We start from the raw sequence: 17,585 nt of genomic DNA on the forward strand, positions 1-17,585 counted from the left end.
CAAGCTATTAGTATCCTAAGATGTTGCTTTGACAAGCCTCTAATGGCCTCCTAATAAACAATAGGCCGGTGCAATTTGCCGTGGTTCATTAATATGCAATGTAAGACAAAAAATTCAGTAAAAGCTACTTCTGAGTTTCGTTGAAACTCCAGGTGGTAACAAATAAAGCATCAGGGAATTAAAAAAGTGAAATTCAAATTTGAAACACAATAAAAATAATAAAAACTTTCTCAATTTCAAATTTTCTTTAAACAAAAGAAATTTATCCACTCAAAACTTCTTGAGTCCGCTGTATACCTCAAATCACTTGGTCGTGTAATCAGACCCGCCGCGGAAAAGTATACTTGACCCATATAAGAATGGTGTGTCAATTCCTTAGGTATGTTCAAACAAAATAGATAGAGAATAGTTATGCTATATATTACAATATAAATACAAATTACTAGTTATTACCTACTGTACTAACATTAACACGAAGTTAATCAGTAAGAAGTAATGAATTTATTGCTGCATTGTCGAATAAGGTGCAAATTGGGTAAGTAAACTAAATTTCCTAATAATAAATATGAATAATAATAATAATTCTCAAATTATAACATTTGTGGTAAACCACTCTGTTTAAATTTGACTAGGCTAACGATGCCATGGCGACTTTTGCTGCACATGCCTGTGCCAATCACCGAGGCTTAGCCTGGCATGTTGCTAATAATCTTGATTACTCTAAGTGCATAAAGTGCTAAAATTGCCCTTTTGTAAAATTTCCCTGATTTTATCAAAATTTCGTTTGACTTTATCCTGAATTAAACCAACTGTACGTCGATTTCCCAAAAAATTTACTTACTATAAATATCTCTATGAAAAACGGGAAAATTTTGCGAGAAAAACGCAAAAAATTCGTCTTGTTGTTCCTTTGAAAATTATTGGTCGTGATTAGTCTGAAGTGCATAAATGCGACGTTTTACGGAAAAATTTATCTATATAGAACAAAATATCCCTAATATTGTTTACATGAACTTCTATCGTAAAAATCAAATTCTGATGGCTATATGCGTAACTAAACTGATCCCATAAAATTTTAATGGACGACCGCCCCTGGTTGGTGTAATCTCCATGCTAAGTGTTTTCTAAGCTTCCAGCGTGTTCAAAGTACTCGGGAGAGAGCGTTCGTGCGGAGAAAGGAATTTGCTGACATCAGACATTCTAAATTGTGCAAAGTTGCATTAGTGGTCGCTGGACGCAACTGAAAATTTCTCTATGGCGACAACGAGAGCTCTTGCAAGTTCGCTGCCGTGATCGGCGACTTCGGGTACGTTCGGATGCCGTCGGAGAGGTGGAGGGGAAAAATCGCTGCTTCGGGCAGCGAGCAAAGGAAAGGAGAAAGAAAATGCAAGGCGATGGTTCGCTGATACATTGAATGACGCGTAAAAGTTTACAAAACTTTAACTTACTACGAACAAAGTCTAGTAAACGCTGCGGGAGTTCGAAATAAAGTCAAGGACTTTTGAAAATTACATCATAGGCGGAATGGAAAGGGAAAAAATATCGTCGCGCTTGCGACAGTGTCTTACTAGAACACTTCCGTGCACGTAATAACAACAGTTGGGAAGCTGTTAGCAAACTAAATGACTAATAAACCTTGCATAAAGTACAATTAAACGTAAAAAATGAATTATACTTAAAATTTGAAACGTAATTAATATAAAAATTCTAAGCGAACGTGAAGTGGTACAGAATATGGTCTGTAAACGATACAACAGGTTCGGGAATCTGATAATTTGGCTTACTTTCTGTTTTTAAAGTAACACTTGAAACTTTCTCGACTTTTACTGGTGACTGATTCGCAAATGACTCCTTAACTTTTACAACTGGCTGAACACAGGGTGAAATAGGCAATTCACTTTCCATTTTGCGACTGTTTTGAACATAATTAGGACCCTTGTTTACGGCAAATTTCTGAACTCTATCTTTAACGGATAAAATATTCTTCGGCAAATCTATACTGTCGTCTTTAGTGACTAAACTATTTCTGGATACATCTTGAACTTCTTCTTGTACCCTAGGTTGAATAATAACGGACTGAGGCAGTGGAGGTGGCAGTGGCGGATTTATTGTTTTCAATGGTACCACTTCAACAATCGGTGCAACATCATCGTAAATCTGATCAATGGACGGTGGATCATTATTAAGTTTGCTTAACTGTAACTCGTTGGTACACTCATGGTCATAAGTAATAGATTTCTTGCGGTGACATTGAAAATAACAGATTATGAAAATTATAAAAATACTAATAATAAATGTTGTTAATAATAAAATTGTAATTATATTATAAGGATAGTCAAAGGACTTGTTCAACAGATAAATAAAATTAGAAGCTTTTACGTATGGAAGAAATCCGTTTAAAATAACTAAAATTGCAATGATTTTCATGTTGCTTAGGCAATCAAAACAAACAGTTCTTCAAAGCTAATACGTACTTTAAGCCTGCCTAGTCTAATTAGTAAATATTTTAACTCAACTTTTAATTATTTCTGACTCTAGGCTCAAATTATCTGCGTAATTTATTTATTTAATATAATTTATTTATTCTTTAAATTTATTAGCACTGTTTAACTTATGTTATTTTAAATTTTACTGCAAACTTATCTTATTTAATTTCAGGTGTTATTTCTATTCTTAAATACTTAAAATCAATTAAACCGTACTAAGGTACAAGGTAAGGAACAAATTGAGACTGATTTACTCCTGACTACCTGAAATAAAATAATAATTATTATTTATGCGATCTTTAAATGCATTAAAATACTAACATCACTAAAACTTGAAGAATCTTTAATTCTCTCTACTCATTCTAAAATATGCTTAGCATATTATTGTGGCAAAGTTAAAAACTAAAAACGTTGTGGTTTAATCATTATCATTCTGCGATGGCAGAATGGATTTCCAGGATTATCGGTAGCTATCCAATATCCGAAGGAAAATACTTGTTAGTGGAGCGCAATAAAATCTTGACGTCGACGTCTACATATTCATATAATATAAATATTCTTAAATAAACTTTGCTAATATAATCATATACCTTCTTCTGAAAAGTAACTATAAAATTCTAGTGATATATCCGCTGAGCTAGTATTGTTACATACTGCAAAAAAAACTTTTGTGCCTAAAGCACATTATTAAATAATAAGTCTGCTTTTAATCTTTAATATTATTAGTGCTATTCTATGATAAATTATTATTATTATTATGTCATGCAAGTGAAATTAAAATGTTAAACCTGTTACTTATATGAATTTTCAATTTTAGTGACCATTATCCGTGCGTGAGTCCGCGTTGTCCTCTTGATGATCTTCATCTTCACCTGCCAAATTCTCTTCGCCTTCTCCGTCATCTGGCGCATAATATTTTTTGAGTCTCTGGACGGCAATAGAGTCCACTACTGTCTTTCCGCGCTTGTTTTGGAATTCCACCAGGTATGTATTCGGATTCTCTTCTCGAATAACTGTGGCTGGGCCTTTATAAATACCTGAAAAGCACCGTGCAGTTCCAATTTTCTGGGTGCTGTCAAAAATTAATACTTGATCGCCTGGCTGAAACTTGATCCGTTTCCTCTTCTGATCATAATATTTCTTCACTTCAACATGTCGTTTTGCTATGTTATCCGTAGCATTGGTTCTTGCTTTCTCCAATACTCGGAACCGTACATCATTCTCCACATTTTCACAGCTTGGTGTGTGTAATGCAAGCTACCAGGGCAAAGTAGGTTGGAATCCATGTACTAAAAAGAATGGGCTATACCGCAAATTCTGATTCCTCGTAGTATTATAACTAAATACACTTGGCTGTAAATATTGGACCCAATCAGTGTGTTTTGAGTTGACATAACACTTTATTATACTCTGTAAGACCCCGTGGTTACGTTCCGAAAGACCTATAGAGTTATGAAGACCTACTGGTGAAAACTTGATGGTTATTCCCAATTTATTGCCAAATTCCTGGAAAAGCTTATCCTGTGGGACTCCGAAGCGTAACACAATCTCTTCATACACAAATTCTGCTGCTGTACAGGCCGTACAATCTGCAACTGGTTTGGCTATTAAATAGCGCGTCCCAAAATCTGTTGCAGCAATTATGTATCGATGACGAAGATTGGATGAAGGAGGATATGGACCTGAAAAGTCCAGGCAAATCCGCTGAAATGGCTTCTGTGCGGGAAAAGTGCACAATTCTCCTGCTGGTAGACCTGGACGGCGTTTATTCTGCTGGCATGTTATACATTCCCTAATTTTCCTCTGTATAAATAACTTCATATTTGGAAAATAAATTCTTGGTAAGGCCACATTGTAACACTTGGTAAATCCAAGATGAGAACCTCCTATGGGTGAAGCGTGGAGTGTCTCAACGACAGAATCACGTAATGTCATTGGAATGCATAATAATTTCTTGGTAGTAGCTCCTAATTTCTGCTGTCTATACAATAATCCATCTTCCAACACATGATGATAGACCTGCCTCTGGATGTATGGAGGTAATGTTCCATCGTCCCTGTCTGGGTCCTCCAAAACTTTAATAATTGGGCCAAAAAATGAATCCTGTCTCTGATGTTCCGCGACATCTGTGGTTGCATCAAATAAAGTAAGTGTCCTGGGTTCGGGAATGTCCTCTTCAGTGTTGCCATCCTCTACGTTTTCTCCACATTCTCTGCTGAGGGGATCGGCGATGTTGTCCGTAGTTTTAACATGGATAGGAGTGAATGAAAAATCCTCCAAAAGGTTGCTCCATCGAAGAAGCTTTGAGCTCAAATTACGGGATGTCCTAATGTACGTAATTGCTTTGTTGTCCGTGTATAAATCAAAATGGCGCCCAACAAGATAAAATCTAAATGATTTGAAAGCATATAAAATTGCTGTTAATTCTTGCTCAATAACACTCAATCTTTTTTCAGTGTCGGTCAACGTTCTACTGCAGTACGCACATGGCAAGTACTCTCCTTCTGCATTGGGCTGCATTAATACGCCACTGACCGCATGAGATGAAGCATCGGTGAAAACTTTGGTGTTCTTCGCTGGATCGTAAGGTAACAAAACAGGTGCAGTAATTAGTGCTTCCTTTAATTTCTCAAATGCTGATTGTTGTTCAGGACCCCATGTAAATTTCTTGCCCTTACGAATTAAACCCTGTAATGGTGATGCAATATCAGAAAAATTCTTGACATATTTCCTCACGTAGCTGCAAAGACCTAAAAACATTTTAACCTTCTTCGTGGTGGTGGGAACCTTATAATTCTTAATGGATGACAGTATTCTATCACTTATACGATAGCCATATTTGCCCACATTGTGGCCCAAGGCAATTGTCTCATAATATCCAAATGAACATTTAGGTACAGCCAATTTCAATCCGGCAGATCGTAAACATTGAAACATTTTCTCTAAATTGACCAACATATCCTTAAATGTATTGGCAAAAACAAACATGTCATCGATATAAAAGGCAAAGTTATTGTCGTTCATCCCCGCTGTAGCGAGCTGAACACATAGGGTCATTGCCGCAGGAGAAGTCACATGTCCCATAGGTGTAAAATTCATCGCAAATTGTCCCCTGGCTGGTATAGTAAAGGCAGTGTACTGTTTTGATTGTTCTGCTAATGGTATTTGAAAAAAATCCTTGTTTCAAATCGGCACTACAGTAGTAGCTCTTACCGGTCATATTGTGCAATATTTCTGAAATGTTTCCAATTGAAACTGCGTCGAAAACAGACCTAGCATTAAGTAATCGGAAATCCTGCACCATGCGATAAGCTCCTGATTTCTTCTTGACAAGAAAAACTGGTGAATTGTAGGGTGATGTCGTAGGACTGATGACCCCTGCTTCTAGCAAGTTGTCAATTTGCTGGTTAATTTCCTTACGCAGGTGAACTGGTATAGGGTAAGCTGGGACGTGAAATTCCGAATCGTCCTTTAACTTTATACGATGCGTATAGTTAGTGGCACAACCAATGTCCTGCTCGGACCAAGAAAATACATCTACATACTGCTCTAATAATTGTCTAAGTTGCAACTTCTGATCGGGTTCTAATGCTGGATTAATGTCAAATTTAGTAATATCGTGCACTGGTTTTGTCACGGTGCCAGTCTCCTTAGTCACCATAACGTTAGGTCCTTCGTCATCTGCAATATGACGCGAAGCTGGTACTGGATTTTGCCATGCCTCTGCGGTACCTAAGCGTGCCCCTTTCCTAATTTTAATTTTGTAAGAATTTGGATTAGTAATCCAAATTAAAAATGACTCCGGATTTACAATGGCTCGAGGCACCATTAAGCCTGTGTCCATTTGAAACTGTAAATCTGGTTCCAAATAAGTTAAGTTTTGATTACTAGAATTTGTCAATTTGACAGGAATACACAAATGAGATCTAGGTTTGATTCAAAGGTTTTTCTGTGTTCCGTCCTTAACTGGTTCCGCGGAGGAGTACCAAATCTCCTCAATGTAAGTCGATTTTGATCAAAATCCAAATTTACCTTATGAGCTCTTAAAAAATCATTTCCTAGGATTGTCCCATGTTCAAAATTTGGAATCATCCGAAAAGGATGAGTAAAATTGCGGCCGTTTATTGCAAATGTTAATAAGACAATCTCTTTAATTTCAATTTGTTCTTTTGCTACTCCCCTTATGGCCGTATGAATTTTAAAACGTTTGGCGGTTGAAGGAATGCCTCGATCACTGGTGACGGATACTTGGCTTCCGGAATCCACAAGAAACCTCTGACGTTGTCCCCCTAACACTGCGTTAATGTAAATTAATTCCTCATAGGGGAAAGTAGAGACTGATATCTGTTTGCCAACGAAATCTGCACATACATCTCTTCTATGGGCAGTCACTGTTCGTTTAAAGCCTCCGTGTTCTGAAAACAAGTGGCTGCTGTGTGATTAGGGTAATTACAAATAGAGCAGCGTGGTCTCCCCCGTTGCTCTTCCCTGTTTTCCTGGTCTCGCCCTGCTGAAGACGAGGAACCCCGCGAGTTCTGTCCGCGGAAGTTTCCACGTCCTCGCCATTGTTGGGTATTACCATATCGCCTATTGCGATCTGAGTTGTTACCATTATTATTACGTCCATTCCTGTACCCCCTATTGTATTGTCGTCTATTATTATTACCCCGATAGGAGCCTCTATAATTATTACCTGACTGATAATTATCCTTATAATAAGGTTCTCTAAATTGTTTTGGAGTAGATGAGTCGGTGCCAGGGTTCTGTTTTTGATCCTCCATGCTATCCAATCTCAAAGTGAGACTGGCTAATCTCGCTTCCAGACCAGTTTCCTGAGCCTGGACTTGAGCTTTGGTATTTTGAGGATTATTAAATAATTTTAATTGCTCAACCTCCTTTTGCAATGCTTTGAATTTTGCCTCAATGTCTGAAGTGGGTCGCGATTGCGCAGACTCAGCAGCAGCCAGATTGTTACTCTGCAGTAAAATCTGCTGCTGTTGCGAAAGTGCTGATGTATTATGCAAAGGAGAGAATAAGCTATCTCTTTGATCTTCGTACCTCAGTTCTTTCAGCTTGCGCTGCCTCATCAAGAACTGAAGTTTTTCAAAGGATTTTAAATCCTTAAGTAACCCATGCACGGACTCATACTCTTTATGGTGGATATCTTTCATGTAATCCACCTGTAAGCCTAATATGATCTGTTTGATCTGTTGTTGAATACTCATTTTAGGGTCTGCCTTGAGTAGAAGTAATTGTTTGTCCCGAACATAATTCGTAACTGGCTCAGTTTCTTTGTGTAATCTATATCGAATTTGTTCCTCGATCTGGAGTTGATCCAAGGATCCTGTAAATTCGTCTTTAAATTTTTTTGTGTATCTCCTCGTAAGAAACTTCTTGATTTCCTGTACCATCTTTCCAGGTCTGGTACCATCGTAACGCTGGCCCGGCCAGAAGGGCTGGAAATAATTCCTGCTTACGGGCATTATTCCATCCATTTAATATGGCAAGGCTATCCACTTTATCTAAAAATGTTGATACATCCTCCCCGGCTATCCCCTGAAATGGGATACCCTCTAAAATAGTTGGGGGAACAAACTGCGACTGAGCCATCGTTGCGAATTGTGTTCGGTCTAAATCTCTAATATCCTGATCTTGTTGCTCTAATTGCTGTTCACCTTTCTGTTTTTCCAATAATTCTCGCTGAAGGCGTCTAGTTAAGATTGGGCTACGTTTAAACTTGGGGGTGGAACTTGCAGCTGGACCGCTGACATCTAAATTAAAACTTGTAGTCCCTCGTGCTATATCTAATAATTGATCTAATGTTTCGTCGAGTTCATCAGCAAGGTGAAAGCTCGAGATCTATCATGGCACAAGTTAATTCTTCTCCCCCCATAAATGCAAAAAGCTTTAAGCCCTATGTATTTTCAAAATTAATTTTGGCAAGGCTATACCAAAAAACTAAACAAATAAGCAAAATATTAGGGTGGGTTTGAATTTAAAACCATGTAACAAAATTTGGGGTGGGGTTGAATTTAAACTGGTTGTTGAAACCTCTTTTCTCATCGCATTTCCGAAAAAATGGATGAAAGCCCTAAGCACCTCCATCCACGTATCAAAATTTGGGGTGGGGCTAAATTTAATTAAAACTGGCTAACAATTTCTTTCCATTTCTGAAAAAAAAAATGAAAAGACCCGCTAATCTCCACCACGTGTCATTCTATAGAATGAAGGGATCTGAACCAGTTAATTGATGGGGTGATGTAAACTACTCATCATTCATCCTCTTGATGAGACCACTCGTCATTGACATGACGAGTTATTGCTTGGCATGCGAAAGGTACAAATTACACAAAGGAATTAAACTACTGAAAAGACAATGGTAACTCGTTGGATTTTGTGAACCGTTGAACCTGTATCATGGCTGGGTGTAGGATAATTACCTGTCTAACTGAAGTCTTTAGCTGAATGAAAATAGCGAAGTCCTCTGTAAGCTTCTCTCTAATGCTGACCAAAGCGTGCTTCCACTATCGACCTCCTGCCTTGCTGACCACCTCTCTCCACCAACTCAATTCCCAAAGTCCAGACACTTCCCAGCTTGTCTCACCTCTATATTCCCTGGCCATCGAGCTCTTCCTCGATGCCGAATCGCCGAATCGTGTTTATTATAATTGCTACCATGCAAACCGCTGACACCAAACCCAGAAGTATTACCTGTTTCCTGAATGCTCAGGAGGTTTGCATGGCACAACACAATGCATTGTAAACATGCCTAAGAGGCTTGAGACAGCTGAGAAAAACAAGTGAATGCCCTGGTCAACATGAAGCGTTCAGAGAGACTTAATAAAATAAACATACAATCCTAGGGATTGATACGATTTCAGTGTTTGTAGACGTGGTATACTACCTATCAAAAATTTGGAAATACCTGCAGAATTCACCTGGTTGAAAACGTCATAGAACCTTTTCACTTCAAGAGATGAAGATGAGGGAAAATTCAATGTCTTGTGCAGGACTTACCTGGTCGTTAACACCAGAATAAACCCTTCACTTTAGTCCCTTCAGACCAATTTGATTACCCAGAAAACATTACACATTAATAACACAGGCCTGCGAAATTGCAGTTGTTGAAAAATACAAGAGACGCGTACGTTGAGTTTTATGTTATTGGGTGTGCTGATTTCGAAAATGACCTCCATTTTTTTCCATCAAGTCAGGATTTTTTGTAAAATCGATATCGATATTTTTGCTAAAATCTTATGTAAAAAGGAATTTTCGCTAACAATTTTGCATGCAATATCTGGCAAGAGTGGTTTTGATCCATTTAAATCTATGTAAAATCGATGCTTGGTGATGCAAATTGATTTATTAGCAATTCATTTTATTTTGTATAGGTTTAAATGGAAGAAAACCACTATTGCCAGATCGCACGAGACACCTCTGCTCGAGAGAAAAACACAAAGTTCCCTGCGTTTACACTTTTAACATCCCATTATGGTGAAGTTTCTATAAAAAAAGCACAAACGTATTATGTTCATTTGTGTTTATTAAGGTAATGTACATAAAATGGACGATTTACCACGAGGAGCAATGTATGTGTACATGAACGTTTGACACAAATTGTAAACTGAACAAACAAGAAAACCAAACACAAACAAAGTTTGTATTTAAGTACGTACCCTTTTGCCTTTGAAACTTCTTTTTGACGTTCTTCTTTTATGTGCAATCTCAGGCCTCAATCGTGTTAACATCCAACAGTAGTCGGCGAGCATGTTCTTGTCCCATTGTCCTTGATATTTGCACTCCATATCTTTAATATCTTGGTGGAACCTTTCACCCTGTTCTTCGCTGACTGCTCCTAAATTTTCGGGGAAATAGTCCACATGTGAGTGAAGGAAATATAGTTTCACACTCATGGAGCAACCCAACGCTTGAAATTTGTCCAGCATATTCATAACAGGTGCTTTATAGTCAGGATCCTTGTAATTACCCAGAAATTTACTGACCACATCTTTGAAGGCAACCCAAGCTTCTTTCTCCGTTGTTGTCATGCTAGTCTCAAAGTCTTTATCCTTCATGAGCTTGCGGATATCTGGATTGATTGATTTGATTGATTTGGTGTTTTAAGTCCACTTTATGCACAGTAAGACTAATCGGGACTGGACCTACAGTTTAAAGTGGGACGAACCACTTGTGCCTCCACCGGGTATCGAACCCGGGACCCCTTGATTACAAGGCGACGACGTTACCACTGCGCCATCGGGGAGGCCCTGCGGATATCTGGATCAACAAAGATTCCCTCTGTCAACTTGGTTGCAGATAAACCTGGAAACCTTTTGTACAGGTATTTGAAACAATCGCCATATTTTGGAATAACCTTGACAAATTGCTTCATTACACCTAATTTGATATGCAACGGGGGTAACAATACTTTTTTGGGTCAACTAAGCTGTTCCGAATCACATTCTTGATGCCTGGTTCAAGATTTTGTATTCTAGCCCATTCTTTCTTGACCCAATGTTGAGTCTTTGCACGACTGTCTCACTCACAAATGAAACATGGGAAATTTGTATATCCGTCTTGTTGACCAAGAAGCATGGAGATAACTTCCAAATCACCGCAAATGGTCCAACCGTGGTCGACATATTTTATTTTGTTGAGGACGAGAGCCAGGTTTTCATAGCGTTCTTGTAAATGTACCGAGTGTGCAACTGGTACAGATGCATACTGGCTTCCGTGACGAAGAAGGACAGCTTTCAGGCTCCTTGTCGATGAATCTATAAACAGCCGCCATTCATCTTTATCGTAGGGGATATTAAATTTGCTCATCAATCCGGGAACATCAGAACAATAGACCAGGTTCTCCGCTTCCTCAAAGTACTGAACAAAGTCCTTTTCTCGATTCCTGTACCAATAAAACGTGGTTCTTTGGCCAATAAATGTTTTTCTTTCAATCTGGAGCCCAGCAATTCAGCTGCATCTTTCGAAAGGCCCAGAACACTAGTCAGATCATTAATTTCAACCTGAGAGAAGGGCTGAGGTGAATCACCTCCAGAGGGCTTATATTCGGTATCGGAGCCTTGACCGTCTGAATGTTCCGAGTCGCAAGACTCTGAAGAGATGACTGGTAATTCAGTTGGAGGCAAAGGCACTGGCACATAAGGTCCATGAGGAACGCTGCGTATGGCCGATAGAATGTTCTCAGGATAAGAGATTAGCTTGTGATTTTTTCGGTTATACCCACGGACATGGCAGGCACAAAAGTAACAATCATCACAGTGGTTTCTCGGCTCCCTCCATGTCATAGGAATTCCAAAGCGTAAAGCAGTCTTCTTTCCGTTGAGCCATAAGCGTAGATCATTGAGACACTGCACACACACTTTATGAGGAGGCCACGATTCATCGTGGTCTCCGAGTTTGATGCCAAAATACGCAAGATAAAGTCTTCTGACATAGTTTGTAATGGTCAGGCAGGGAGGAAAGCTATTCCACGCCGAAACAACATATTTATGGTAAATGTTCATACAAATCCACGTACAATTAAATTTTTCAAGAAAACGTGACGTGATAGACATTTTTCTTTATTTTTTTGGAACTCAGCATGACAAAATACATAAAGTTCACCTATCACTTCCCTTGTATTTATTTCTTCGCAGGCCTGTGATAATTGATGATTTGGGGTGATGTTGCCTGTCAGAAAGTCTGAAACGTCTGCAGAGATTTCATCTAGTTGATAACCCCAAGAATCTCTTTCCTTTGCACCTTGAAGATGAGGGTGACGTATCATCTCAACTGGCAATCTTTTGAGCAATTCACACGGTTGAATTATCCGAGAAACTTATAGGATTCATATATTAACAAAATTTTGCATTCAAGCATTTCTTACCTCCACACACATGCCGTTAAATGAACGTGAAGGCATAATGTGGCACATAAATTTTGTTTACATGAAATAAATATGTACCTACTAGCTATTATTTTATGGAATAGCATGGCAAATGGTTCTTACCACTTATCGATGTCAGGAATAAACATGCTTCTGGATCTGTCACATATATATATATGGTGTATGTAAAAGGCGATATGTAAAACATATACCCCCACACTAAGCAGGAAAATACATTTTGCATGAATAAATTTTGATGTGAAATATTTAACTTTTCTCATAATGTTAATCCACTATTGGTGACGACTAACGCTTAGCTTCTCAAGCCGATTTAGCTTGTAAAGGTTTCCTTCCTTTCGGATCGAAATTTGAAATTCTGCACTGCTCGAAATAACATTCCTTATCTTGGAAACTACGTATCCTAAAGTTACGAACAATACCTAGTTTTGTTCAGAATAGATCAGGCTATAAGAAAAATAGCAATTGTTCAATATTAGTAAGAATAAGAGGAAGAAGAAATTAAAAAAAAATATTTTATTTTAAAAAATTGTTATTGGGGAGGGGGTGGTTGCGAACAAAGCCGGGACTTCCTTGTTTGATTGATTTGTTGTTTTAAGTCCACTTTGTGCACAGTATGGCTACTTTGGACTGGACCTACAGTTTAAAGTGTGTGCCTCCGCCGGGTATAGAACCCGGGAATCCTTGATTACAAGGCGACGCCACTACCACTGCGCCATCGGGGAGGTACCCGGGACTTGATGTTTGAACATACGTCATTGGACATAGGCTGTCCCATGCGGGAAGGATTTAGTTAAAACCCACTAATTTGTTAGATATCCTCACACGAACACGTAATATCCAGTATATTTACTTCGCAATCGATTGATTTTGCTTCATGATATATTAAACTCACAGCTTCTGTTGTAAAGTGTCGTATGACAAAACCTCTCTTGCAAAAGGAAGTTGTGTTTCATGTTTTCAAGAAGCACAAACATTTTTGTATAACTCTGTTGTGCAAGTTATGTATCACTAAACATGCAACAGAAACAAGTTTTTAAGGTTGTATAAGGTTCTGTTAGTTGATACAATACTCTTTTGTGACAGTATTTCATATGGTGATGAAGTACTCGTAATGCCGAGCAGGGTAGTCAACATAGAATATTCTAAACGCTATGATATAGATCATCTTTGAGGCAAAAACTGATATAAATGTTCACACTAGTGGATAGATCAAGGTATTTTGATAATGAGCACATGCGAAAGCAATGTTCAAAAGCTTATTAGTAGTAATTGTACTTGACATACTGTGTTTGTGTGTATGTATACATCTATATGTGTACGAGGAGAAGTAAAACAATAAGGTTCCCAACTCATGTACTTTTTGTATAATTTTTGTCACATTCTCCGTTGAACAACGTCGCCTCCCCGATGGCGCAGTGGTAGCGTCGTCACCTTGTAATCAAGGAGTGCCGGGTTCAATATCCGGTGGAGGTACATAGTGGTTTGGATCCCACTTTAAACTGTAGGTACAGTCCCGATTAGTCTTACTGCGCATAAAGTGGACTTAAATACACTAACTCAATCAATCAATCCGTTGAAACACTTGTGAAGGAGGGAAATCCATTTGTCAAACCCTTGTCGATAGAAGATGGGATCTTGACCTCGAAGCAGTGTTTACACCTGATGATTGTAGTCATGCAGTGATTCGAAACGCATGCCAGAAGATGTCGTTTCATTTTAGGGAAGATTTCAAAATCGAACGGTGCAATATCCGGGTAATAGGGTGAGTGTGGAAGAAATCCCAAGCCGAAAGTTGCTGAAGATTCATTGTCGACTTAGTGGTTTGAGGTCTGACATTATCAAGCGACACTATCACCCCCGTGTTTGCAGTTGCGGTTTCTTGCGTTCAACAGCTATATTCAATGAGAGGTTAAGTCGGTAGGGTATGTGATTGCCACGCAGGAGACCCAGGTTTGATTCCTGTGGTGGTTGATTTCAGTTGAATTTTTTTCCAGCAAAGTGTTGAATAGCTCTGGGGATCACTTAGCCTCTAATCGACGGGTACGTGGGGACTGCAGGGTCGCTCCACCTCCACACCTCACAAATGGCTCCAATTCTCGAGTTGCAATGCTTAGGTTAGCTTTATTTCTACACATACACACGTGTGCGCGTGTGTGTGTGGCTGTGGGTGTTAAAGTGAGATGGAAAATTTAGAATAAGCCTCAATCACTAACCCCTTGTCGAACATTTTTTTAATTTTTTTATTATGTTGTTAAAATTTGTGAAATATATATGCTCTCATTAGTAAAACACTATGCGTATTTAGAAAATTTCTATTTTTCAAACTACATGTTTAACCGTGAACAAATGTTCGCCGTTTACATGACTTTTCAATTCCTTTAGTTTTCATATGTGCACAAAATGTGTTCTATACCATCAGGCTTTCCGGAAATTTTAATATTTCTTGAAACCATATTGTTTTGGGTAACATTATTTTCAAATAGAAATTGGAAATTATCTACTTTGGTAGATACTTGATGGTTCTATATGTTGTTGAAAGAAATGTATCTCATATTACTAAAGTATACTTCTAGAAGGTAACAGCACTGAATTGAAAAGTAAAACTGTGAACAACATTAACTCTTCGCATGCATGAGTGATGAAGGAGCAATCGTTGAGCTACGTCTCCCTCCTCGTAAATCTTTCAGAATTAGTCTGACAGAACTAATGTTTATAATATGCAAATTTTTCCCCGAGGAACAAACGGTGAGCGATATTATCAGTACGTTGTAGATCTTTGGAAATTCCTGCTCTCCTTATCAGAGGAATAATCTGCCTGTATTCCTGGGAGAACAAGGAAATCCTTGGAATCAAATGTGTCAATAACAAAGTTGTCATTAAGTCACTGCTTAATAGAATAATGCACTTCATGTTAATTTATTCTTTCACCAGATTTCTATATGTCTATCACCTAACGTTTCCATGAATAGATAATTGGTTTTCTTTTTAAGAAAAGGGGTTCGGGTAACGAGTTCCAAAATGAGTCGACTTCGATCAAGTACATTAGGGAATGCTTCCAAAAGCACATGTACGTTGTGTACAAGAGACTTCGCTTCTAGAGTTGACGAGCTGTATCTTTGAGGGTGAACCCTTACAGTGACCGACTGCGCAGTAGCAAAGGGAGGAGCTACAGTCTGCCTTAGTCACTGAGCGTCATTCACTTCTGTAAGAGCTGTAGATCATCCAAAGGCGAGTAGGTGACAATTACGAAAACGTATCTCCCCCCTCTCTCTCGTGCGCGCAGACGCAGAGAAGCTAAGGTCAACCGCAAATATACAGCTCATCAACTCTAGATGATGTTCAGGAACTCTTCTTGTTGCATTTCTGTGTAATACTTGTAACCATTCCATTATCAATTATCAACGTAAATAAAAATTACCACCAGAGTTATTAAATATTAATAGAATTTATTAGAAGAATCAATTTGTTATTCATGGAAAGTATTGTTATGATTGAGATAAATTATTGATTGTTCGGTAAAACAATTTAGCAATCCGACTGTGAACGCTACTAGTGGCGCCATCTTTTATTCATGAGGATTCATAATCAGGCACCGGCAATATCTTTGTCTGTAAGAGAGGCTTAATAAATATGTTGCTAGTCATTGGCGTGCCGAGGGTCACGTTGATAGGGCTACAATCCGTTAAGGGATTCTTATGAGTCCCTAAAATAAATAACATAAGTACGGAACAGGGTGTACAATAAAACCCCGTAATCAACGTAACTTCGTTTTATGGCGAAGAATATTTCAATTGTAATATTTTATTGAGTTTATTATCCTTGTGTGTGTAAGCATAGGTTCAGTTATTGTTTTTAAAGCTTGAAATTGAAAACAACAATCTACAAAATAAATTATGGCCACTGTTGTGAGAGTCTATAAGAACTTCACTTGAAAAATGTGTCCAATGTAATGAGGCACTTGTAGGTAGGATATTACCAAAACACTACATCTAGTGTAAGATTCGGACCTCACGAACAATGGTAACGCTATTATTCCTAAAAAAGGAAGTTCTCAGTGTCGGTGCCAGAGTGGGGAGCAAGGGAGGTGAATGCTCCCAGGACCATGAGTCTAGTGTCAAGTAAAAGAGAAGAACTAGGTAAGGAAATGCTCTTGTAGAATCAATATGCATTTTCATGATATAGTTTACTAAATCTGACAGCCGCTCGAAATATTTCCACTTCCCTCTGCTTCCCCAATATATTTTCTTATCTCCTTTACTGTGTTCTATTCCAAGTGGAGGCAAATTAGACAGTGCTTCGGATCTCACTTATACTGTAGGTCCAATACCGAGTCAACTATACCTATTATTTCCCGTATAAAGAAGTAATTTAATATAATAAGTACGTCTCGGGAATTGGTGACCTAAAAAATCTAATAAACATGTCCTATAGAATGACCTAAAAATATTTTTAAAATGACATAAAGTAGTAAAATATGACCTAAAAATTATTTTCACTCTTCAAATGAATGCTTGATTTTTTCATAAATGACAACAGAGTAGTTGAATAATTAGACAAAACTCATTGTTTGATATACACATTTCTTCGCAATATTCTTCCAAACCAATTTCGATGCATATATTTCTTTGCTTCCAGCGCGCGAATGCTTCCAACCGTTTGCCGCTGAATGTCCGGGAACCTTTCTCCAGCCGGTGGAATGACTTCAGGGAATCTCACCCTGACGTCATTCCTCCCGCTTCCCTTACAACCCTTGGCAAGAAGGGGGGAGAGTGGATTGAGGGGGAGGAAACACTGCTTCTCAGGCGCGGTGATTCCGTGCCCAGGGTAACCTCCTCCTTGTGAGAGTCCACCGGTCGCACTCTCAACCTTCAGAGCCTTTCCGTTTCCTCCGCTGAACTAGGTAAAATATACCCGGTAGAGTGCGAACAACAGGAAAATTGAATAACATGGGCAAACTAATTCTACGCTTATTTTCACTTTACATTTGCTTCTGTCTTGCTGATTTCTGTTACTTGAACATACATTTATCAAAAGGAAAAAGCTTAAATATTGAAGATGAAGCAAACTAAATTAAAATTCAAAGCTTAAGCAATTAAATCACCTATATGCTGACTCCCCTCATCCTTGTATTTACAAAAAAAGTGATTGTTCCTCCTCTCTAATCTTCAAAAGCAGCGAGAATACTACTTTCACGG

Source organism: Lepisma saccharinum, chromosome 27 (assembly GCF_977018435.1).
Source record: "Lepisma saccharinum chromosome 27, izLepSacc3.1, whole genome shotgun sequence".
In the NCBI taxonomy this organism is placed as follows: domain Eukaryota; kingdom Metazoa; phylum Arthropoda; class Insecta; order Zygentoma; family Lepismatidae; genus Lepisma; species Lepisma saccharinum.